This window comes from Engraulis encrasicolus, chromosome 22, assembly GCF_034702125.1.
Source record: "Engraulis encrasicolus isolate BLACKSEA-1 chromosome 22, IST_EnEncr_1.0, whole genome shotgun sequence".
In the NCBI taxonomy this organism is placed as follows: domain Eukaryota; kingdom Metazoa; phylum Chordata; class Actinopteri; order Clupeiformes; family Engraulidae; genus Engraulis; species Engraulis encrasicolus.
This window is the reverse complement of record NC_085878.1, coordinates 24,797,445-24,807,444: the sequence shown is the minus strand read 5'-3', so window position 1 is coordinate 24,807,444 and position 10,000 is coordinate 24,797,445. Positions and strand designations below refer to the sequence as shown.

General features: G+C 50.3%; 1 protein-coding gene across 3 annotated transcripts in view; it reads left to right on the top strand.

The window, feature by feature from the left end:
• Positions 1 to 10,000, top strand: part of adamts17 (ADAM metallopeptidase with thrombospondin type 1 motif, 17) — a 171,222-nt gene that overhangs the window by 32,386 nt on the left and 128,836 nt on the right. The gene's annotated exons all lie outside the window — the stretch shown is intronic.

The window sequence follows — 10,000 nt, the reverse complement described above, 5'->3', positions numbered from 1 at the left end:
TTACAGGGTATTGGTCTCTGGAACAGGGTGGAGATAGGTGCTTTGTGTAGCCTCTTACTGCAGATGGGGTCGCCGGCGAGCCTATTCACTATTTGCTGAAAATACTCAACTACATCATAACATCATTGCTATGACATTGACAGTACAGAGAGCCTTTCCTGTACATAGCCATTACAATTTTGGGTGACAGTAAGGTTATAACATAGTCTCTGCGTTAAAGGGTTAAAGAGCTATGCCACTATTTTGGGGCTTAATACAGTTAAAATCGTTGGCCAGGGTTTATATAGGTGGTAAAGTGTCTTATTTTTCATGTAAGCCATTGTCTTGTTTTAAGACAAGTTAAAAGAGGGAGCATGTCGCTAAGCTAGTGAAAGTCAATGGATCCGTGTAGCATGTAGCAATGCTACATGGATGCATTGCCTTTCACTAGCTTAGCGACATACTCCCTCTTTTAACTTGTCTTAAAGCAAGACAACGCTTCACATGAAAAATAAGACACTTTACCACCTTTATAAACCCCAGCCAACGATTTTAACTGTATTAAGCCCCAAAATAGTGGCATACTCCTTTAAGGACACTTCAGCCAGGGAGGAAGGAAGGGATTTGTAAGGGTGGGTTTGAACCTGCAACCCTCTGATCTTCAGTCCAACTCCCTAACCATTACACCACGGCTTCCCCATTTCACCATGTTGGCCCACGACCCACCATCCTTAATCTCTGCTTCCCTGTCTGCTGTCTCTACGCCTGTCTATCTAGCCACCTGTTTCCATACTGCTGTCTTCTGTGTCTCTCCTGTGATGTATGAGCCAAACCTGTTGCACACACACACACTACTCCGGCTCAAGACCTCCGTCCCTTGTCCAGTCCAGTTCTCTCTGTTTGAAGAACAAGGCGCATGTTCCGGAGCCCTCTCCGCTTCAGTAATGACACGACCCAACGATCTATCATCTCTCCCTCCCCCTTGCACCGCTGTCATCAAGGGAGGTTTGTTCCCAATTCTGCCCCCCCCCCTCACTCCTCCATTCCCCCTTCACTCCAGAAGGATTATTGCTGGCAAAAATATGTCCTAATTCTAAGGATTAGGTATTATGACTTTGATATGATATATGATTTTTTTTTCCCCAGAGAAGAGGTAGAAGAAGGTAAAAGAAGGCATCCTTTTGTTGAGTGTTGTCGGCTCATGTAGCGGCCGGTCGTCAGGCAGCTGATGGTATCCGTCTTCCTGAATCCCCGTAGGAAGGGAGGGTAGGGTAAGGGAGGGGGGAGCCAACAGAAGGCTTTTGTCTTAGCGAGCGGTAGGTCGCTCAAGCGATCCGGCCGAACGGAGACATGAAAGACGTCTGCCGCGGTGCTCGATGAAGATGTAGCGCGGAGCACAGTGTACACAGTGCACAGTGTACTTGGAATGGCCATATGCGGGTAAAAACGGGAAAAATTGGCCATTTGCCGTTTTCTTCTGCCGTTTTAGGCCCATAGAAACCAATGCAATTTGTTGAAATTGGGCGGAATTTAGCGCATTTTGGTGTTTTTTGACAACCATTTGGCCGGGATTTGATCAGACACATCTGGCAACACTGGCGGTGAACTGGTCGGGGGATCAAACATCTGCCTGAAGATGTTAATGCCAAGGTCAGTCAGTCAGAAGGGAACAGGGGGAGAGGTGGAGAGAGGAGAGAGGAGAGAGGAGAGGACTACCATCCCTGGACAAATTAAATCATGTCAAGGTGTGCCGGTGATGGGCCGGTGGATTTCCACTCGGTTTGAGGTGCTGTCATCGGGACAGAGCTACTTCTGACCTATTGAGAAATGAGAAATCAAATGTAATCCCTTTGTGCTGCTAACGATTACTCTTTTTACCGGCCTACCCTCACACACAGAGGACACATGCAGAACACACGTTCATACACGCACACGTATGCACGCACACTTATGCACGCACACACACACACACACACACATGCATGCATGCACACAGGCATGCATGCACACACTCACGCACGCACACACACACACACACACACATGCATGCATGCACACAGGCATGCATGCACACACTCACGCACGCACGCACATACGGCAGACACTGTACTGTATTAGCAGGAACATTTGGTCTCCTATAGCAATACCAGAACCTGTAACAAAGACTGGATAGATCGTAATGGGCCACACACACACACACACACACACACACACACACACACACACACACACACACACACACACACACACACACACACACACACACACACACACACACACACACACACACACACACACACACACACACACACGCACGCACACACACACATGCATGCTCAAGACAGACGCACATCTGCGGCGATTATGACAACGTTGGCAAGGCCCATTAGGATTTAATTGTGCTTGCCGTCCTTGCGTTTTATTCTGTCCTCTGCGTTAATGTGCGTGACCTATGACGGAATATGGAGTCAAGATTACTCCACTCCACATGTGTCATAAAGCAGATCTCCAGCCTCCTTGCTCTGAGGCAAGCCACCTGCACGGCACGTAGCCCTCAGTGGAGCAATGGGTTGGTAGTTACAATACAGTTGACAGGGGGTGCGTTCCAATATGTGACCTTGCGTCCTCGACTTGTGCTTGTGGCCTCGTACCAGGAAGTAATACGTTGTGATGACATCACTGATAACATGATAGCATTATTTTTCTCGCAAAAGCTCAATTGTAAAGTCATTTTCTCATTTGTAAACTGGATGGCGAATGAACGAATAGTCCCCCAAAAATTGTTGTGGCTAGGCTGACAGCAGGGAAACTTCATTGTTTTCTCCACGGAGGCGGGGCATCAGCAAAATGTGAGGCCACAAGCACAAGTGGAGGACGCAAAGTTGCATATTGGAAAGCACACAGGGTCTGGCGTAGCCTTCCAGCAAGAAAAAATGGCTTGATTATTGTCTCTGGATTGCTTGCTCGTTTGTATTTTGGCCTGGTTCGTAAGCCTCGTGGCACACCATCCACAGGATAATGTCATATTTCTTATTTATTTATTTGAATCTAATTTCTTTCATTGTCTCGAATGTAGACTGTCTATGCTGGATCGAAGATAGAGAGAGAGAGAGAAAGACAGAGGCAGAGAGAGAGAGAGAGAGAGAGAGAGAGAGAGAGAGAGAGAGAGAGAGAGAGAGAGAGAGAGAAAGAGAGCGAGTTGGTCCGTCAGCTTCTTGGGAGCTAATTGGTGTGTGAGGTCATGGTAGTTGGAACATGGCTGGACTGGCCAGCATCTGGGTCTCCACATCGCTGCTGTCAGTCTCACTCCGCGTGCCCGAGACAAACGCCATCTTGTGACAGTTGCCATCCCCAAAGTCGTGCCCGGCCCTACCACATCTGTTGCTCGCTAATGTGACTTAGCATTGGTGGGCCCCTCTCCCTCTCATCCATTCGTCCCTGCCTGTGCCCACCCTGCCTGTCTGTCTGCCCGCTTATGCCCTCATCCTGCGCCTCGTTCCCATCCCAATCATCCACTGCCCGCCACCCCCTGGGCTTATCACCCCGTCTCCTACTGCGCCGGCTAAGCTATCGCCGCTACCCAGCAGTGTGTCCAATCCATTTCGTCTGTGCACGTCATGGCGCGGAATCAGATATCCACATCAAAAACCATTTTGAAAGATGGGGGTGTGGGGTGGCATAGGGGGTGGAGGTGGTGCAGGGGGTTGTGGCAGAATGACTGAATGGATGGGATCCGTGCCACCTGGACCCTGGCATTGTGCACCCATACCCATCATGCACTGTGGCATTCTACGAGTCCTTGGTCCCTTGATTCCTTTCAGCTGTTGCACGGGAGCCGTGATAACGGACATTTGTATGTAAAGCAAATCCAAGCTCCTGTATGTAAGACACCATATGTAGACCGACACTGTGCCTACTCACATAGAGCTCGGTTATGATCTTAGTATGAAGCGGCGGTTGCTCTCAAAAGCCGTTTTCCAGGTGGAAAAATAGACAGGCCCCGGCTGTCTATGTATATTCTCTCCGCATAAGCAGCCTTCAGGCCCTGCACACCCATTACTCATTTGTTTTCCCTCAAAATAATGTTCAGTTTCCTCGCGCTCCTAGAAAATGACCGCCTTTCACAGAGCTCCCGCGTCGGTCAGTCGAAACGGAACGCTGGTTCTGGCTTTGGCGCTAACGCTAACTAGAGGAAGCGGCGGACGGATTTAGCCGCTAAGCTAAGCGTTTGTGGCATTCGTCGGAGCCCTCGGTTGGTGGCACCTGTTTTTTTCTTTTCAGGGATGAGAGCGAGCGAGAGGCCACATGGAGTCTCCATTTTCCGTGCCCTGTGTCCTGTCCATGTGTATGTGTGTGTGTGTGTGTGTGTGTGTTTGGCCCGGGCTACTTAATTGGGAGTTCAAAGGCCTCTCTCTGTTTTGAACCACGCGTGACCTCTGGGATGGGCTATTAACGGTGTTGTGGTAACCAGGGCAAGGGAGAGGGAGGGAGGGGAGGGGCCGGATCTCCAAAAGGCTTCTTGGCTTCCCAGTGTGTGTTTTTGTGTATCCTGGTGGAGGTTCTTGTCTGCCTGAGAAAGCAAACAAGCCTCGTCGCTCTTCAGATGTCTAGATTCAGGAGGCCTGCCCTCAGACGTCTTGGCTCTCTCTCTCTCTCTCTCTCTCTCTCTCTCTCTCTCTCTCTCTCTCTCTCTCTCTCTCTCTCTCTGTGTGTCTCTCCCTCTCTCTCTGCCTCTTTCTCTCTCTCCCTTTAATTCTGTTAAAGGAGTCTTGTCTCTGTGCCTGTCATTGTGTGTGTCATTCCTTCACTCTTTATTGCCCTCTCTTTCTCAAGCTCGCTCTCTCATGTTTTCTTTCTCTTTCTGTGTCAAATGCCATGCCTGTCAGTGTGTCTGTTTTTCTCTTTATATCCCTCTCTCCCACTGTAATGCTTTCCCTCTCCCTTTCTGTGTCAAATTCTTTTTCATACTCTGTCAGTCGCTCTCTCTCTCTCCTCTCTCTCTCTCTCTCTCTCTCTCTCTCTCTCTCTCTCTCTCTCTCTCTCTCTCTCGCTCTCTCTTTCTCTTTGTGTCTGTGGATGGCGCTTTCTTTTTCTCTGTTTCTCTTCCTTTCTCTCTGTCTCTTGTCTCTCTCTCTCTCTGCAGACTCTTTGTCTCTGTGGATGGTGCTTTATTTTTCATTCTGTTTCTCTTCCTTTCTTTCTTTATTTCTCTCTCTCTCTCTCACGGGGTGCTTTCTTATTTACTGCTGCTTACTTTACAACATGGAGCTGCACTGTAAATGGACTCCGTCTGGAGGTGGGTCAGCAAACAGAGTACACACACACACACACACACACATGCACACGCACACGCATACAGACACGGACTGCGCACGCACACACACACACACACACACATGCACATGTACACAGACGTGGACACGGACACGGACACGGACACGGACATGCACGCCCACGCACACACACACACACACACACACACACACACACACACACACACACACACACACACACACACACACACACACACACACACACAGTGTGGTACCAGTCTATAAAAATGCACACGCACACACACACATACGCACACACACACACACACACACACACACACACACACACACACACACACACACACACACACACACACACACACACACACACACACACACACACACACACACACACATACACACTCTCACTCACACGGCACACAGTGTGTGTCACTGGTCTCCCCCTGTCAAGTGGTAGCTGGCCCCCGTCCAGCCATCAGCTGTTCCTTGGCCCTCTCCCCAGCGGAGGATGGTGTGTGTGTGTGTGTGTGTGTGTGTGTGTGTGTGTGTGTGTGTGTGTGTGTGTGTGTGTGTGTGTGTGTGTGTGTGTGTGTGTGTGTGTGTGTGTGTGTGACTCTGGGTCTCCTCCACTGACACCGCGTCCCACGTCCTCTGGAATGCTGCTTTCCCTCCCTCTCACTCTCTCTATCACTCGCTCTTTCACTCCCTTGCTCCCTCTCTGCCGCTTTCACTTCCTCACTCCATCCATTCATCCCACTTGCTACATCTCTTCCCTCTGACCCTCTTCTTCCCCCTTTCCCTTATCTCTTTCTCTCCATCGCTTACCATCACTTCTCTGCTCTCTCTCTCTCTTTCTCCCTCAGTCCCTCACTTCATTTATCTCTCTTTCTCTGTCCACCCTTCACTCCCTGTTTTACTCCCTCCTTTTTCTTTGGGTCCCCGCTCTTCGTTTGTCATCATTCCCCCTCTCTCATACTCTCTCTGCCTCTTCTGTTCCTTGTCTCTTGCTGTAGATCCCTCGCTCTGGCCGTGTTGAGAGCCCACATCTCCTTTCTCTCTCTCTCTCTCTCTCTCTCTCTCTCTCTCTCTCTCTCTCTCTCTCTCTCTCTCTCTCTCTCTCTCTCCTTCATCACATCACTCTGGTCCTCTCGCTCTGATTATGGCTAGAGCCCATGTTTGACATCCCCACGCCCACGTCCTTCGTCCACTCTCTCTCTCCCTCTTTCACTCCTTCTATTCTTCTCCCCTCCAATTCTTGTCCCTCGTTCTTGTCATGGTTAGAGCCCTCTCTCTCTCTCTCTCCATCTCTCATTCCTTCTCTCCCTCTCTCCCTTCCTGCCCTGTTCCCTCGCTCTGGTCATGGTGAGAACCCACATCCCACATACCTCCTTCACACCCTGTTTCTCCTCTTCCCTCTTTCCCTCCCTCTCCCTATCTCTCTCCCTCTCCCTCCCTATTTCTCTTCCTCTCTCTCTCTCTGGTCCCTCGCTCTGGTCATGGTGAGGGCCTGCATCCCACGTCCACCCTCCACCCTTCACTCCCTGTTTCTCTTCCTCCATATATTCCCTCCCTGCCTCCCTCTCTCTCTATATCTCTCTCCCTCTCCCTCTCTCTCTCTCTCTCTCTGGTCCCTCTTTCTGGTCCCTCGCTCTGGTCTTGGTTACAGGCCACGGTGAGAGCCTGCATCCCACATCCACCCTCCACTCCCTGTTTCTCTTCCTTCTTCCCTCCCTCCCTCTCTTCCTCTCTACTTCTCTCTCTCTCTCTCTCTCTCTCTCTCTCTCTCTCTCTGGTCCCTCTCTCTGGTCCCTGGCTCTGGTCTTGGTTAGAGGCCACATCCCAGATGCTGACATGCAGCTGTCGACACCTCCTCTTGTCACGGGACGGGACAGCTCCATGGGAAAACGAAACGGGCCCTCGTGTTTTGACTCTCGCCATTTCACACCCCACAGGAGATTGGAGGAGCAGTGGGGGAGTTGAGGATGTGTGGTGTGTGTGTGTGTGTGTGTGTGTGTGTGTGTGTGTGTGTGTGTGTGTGTGTGTGTGTGTGTGTGTGTGTGTGTGTGTGTGTGTGTGTAACGTATATGCGTGTGTGTGTGTGTGTGTGTGTGTGTGTGTGTGTGGCTTTTATTTATTTCCTCAGCCCTCCCTCACACACCCTGAAAAGGCAGTCACATACACATTCACACCCTCACACTCTCTCTCTCACACACACAGGCACACTGACAGATTGATGCGTATACACCCGCGCATATGGACAATGCACACTGATACAGTGACACACACCGACACACTGACACACACACACCCATACCCGCACCCACACACACACGCACCATCGCAGGCCAGTACACGCATACTGGTATAGACTAGCCCAACATGCACGCACGCACGCACGCACGCACGCACGCACGCACGCACGCACGCACGCACGCACCATCGCAGGCCAGTACACGCATACTGGTATAGACTAGCCCAACATGCACGCACGCACGCACGCACGCACGCAGGCACGCACGCACGCACGCACGCACGCACGCACCCACGCACACACACACACACACACACACACACACACACACACACACACACACACACACACACACACACACACACACACACACACACACACACACCTTGAGGAGATGTCAGAGGATTGCACTGCGGTCCCATTTGTGGTGACAGCCCATTCTAGCCCTAATGCCTTTGATTGTGCCCAGGCTGGCCCAGGAAGGGAATGGAAGGATAGGGAAGTGAAGGCCACGAGGGTTACCCAGGGGCTACAGGGCCTGAGGAGAAAGGAACAGCATATCTGCTTACTTACCAGGGTTGTGTTTCTCGAAAGCGTAGCTGTTAGCCAGTTAGCAACTTGGGTAGGTGCCAATGGGAATAATACATTGCAAAAAACAAAATAGCTAATGTAGTTAGCAACTATGCTTTCGAGACATCCACCCCAGGAGTCTGAACACAGTACCCTGAAGCTCCTTTGTAGAGCCCTGCAGGAGGAGTGGGAGAAGCCCCCAGTGGTTTCTCACATAGAAGTCTCCTACTGAAATGCTGCGTTCAGAACTACGCTGCCTGGTAGCGGAGGTAGCAGAAGAAGTTTAGTCTTGAGTTTTGCTGTATTCGCTCTGGACACGGCATTGACATGCTTGATTCAGCTAATCACATAACGCCTCTGGCTTGACAGCCTGGGACATGCGGAGATGTGGACATTTCAATTGGTTTTCGCCGAACCGCGTCATAGCTCATTGCCATAAGTTAGCCTGACTTTAATTGTTAAAATTCGCTCTGGACGCTCAGTTCGCTTCGCCCCTGGCTAATTTGCTCTGGTAGCGCTGGTCGCGCACCCTCCATAGAGAAACTATTACTTCCATCGCTCCGTTCGTGTTGGTCGCTACTGTTGTGAACAAGGTAAAAGTGTTGAAGTGTAGATACTTCCGTGTATTTTCTCATAGACGTCCATCCAGAAAAGATGTTTAGTGCTATACTATAGAGTCTATACGGAGAGTGTGGGGTTCTATTGATTACTATTCCCCACTGTTTTCTCATGCAGAAACTTTAGAAGCACGCTGACTGACATTCACTGGGTATCCTCATATAAGGGTTTCAGGCCGGCCGGTGCCGGTGCTCGCACCAGTTACGTTCAGCACTAAAGTGCTTACCTGCGAACCGCCCGTGTTCATACCGGGCCCTGAACCTTTTCCGCACGTGACTGTATTACCCAGATGAACCTGCTGACGGCCATGTTGTCGTCACAGTTTGCAGAGAAAAAAAAACAAGTATTTTGCGGTTCGCATTGTCGAACCTACTTTCCGGTTCGCGAACGCTAAGATCTGTGGCATGAACACGACGGCCAGTTCGCGATTAGATGCGGGAACAGGCTCTGGCACGGTTCTCAGTTGGCCTGAACGCGCTAATAGAGATATACTGACTGCAATTGCCCTGAAATGTACTATGTACGTAGTGTAGGAACCTACAGACTGCAAAAGTCCTGGTGTGTTCACTTGGAGACACCTGTACAGAAAGTGTAGAAACCTTGACTGCAATTCCATGTATTTTCTCATAGAAGACGTCTGTATGGTCAGTGTAAAATCCAACTGGCCGGTGTTTTGTCATAGAGACTTGTATAGGGACAGTGAAGAGACATGCTGACTATACTTTCACAGTGGGGGAGAGAGGAGATTTTAACTAAAGAGTCGGTTGATGTCATACGACACACGCATGCACCCGCACATGCACATGCACATGCACATGCACATGCACATGCACACGCACACGCACACACACACACACACACACACACACACACACACACACACACACACACACACACACACACACACACACACACACACACACACACACACACACACACACACACACACACACACACACACACACACACAGTTTGACAGGAGGGAGGTTTCCTGAGAAGAGATTGAAACTGAAGTGGCTGGATTAATATCTTTGTGGGGGTACAAACAAAGCACACGAGATGCTCTGACAAGCCATGAGGAGAGGAGAACGCAACACAGGGAGACCTCCTCCTTTACAAAACATCTTCCCTCACTTCGTGACGAGCAGTCATGCTAATTAGAAGTTAATGCAGTTGAAATAAGGCCTGGTTGGAGATGTACGTCAGCAGTAATGTTTTGAGCAGGCGGGGGTTTATGAGGCGCAGCTGTGTATAGCGGGGGTCGGGTAGCTACATCACATCGCTACGC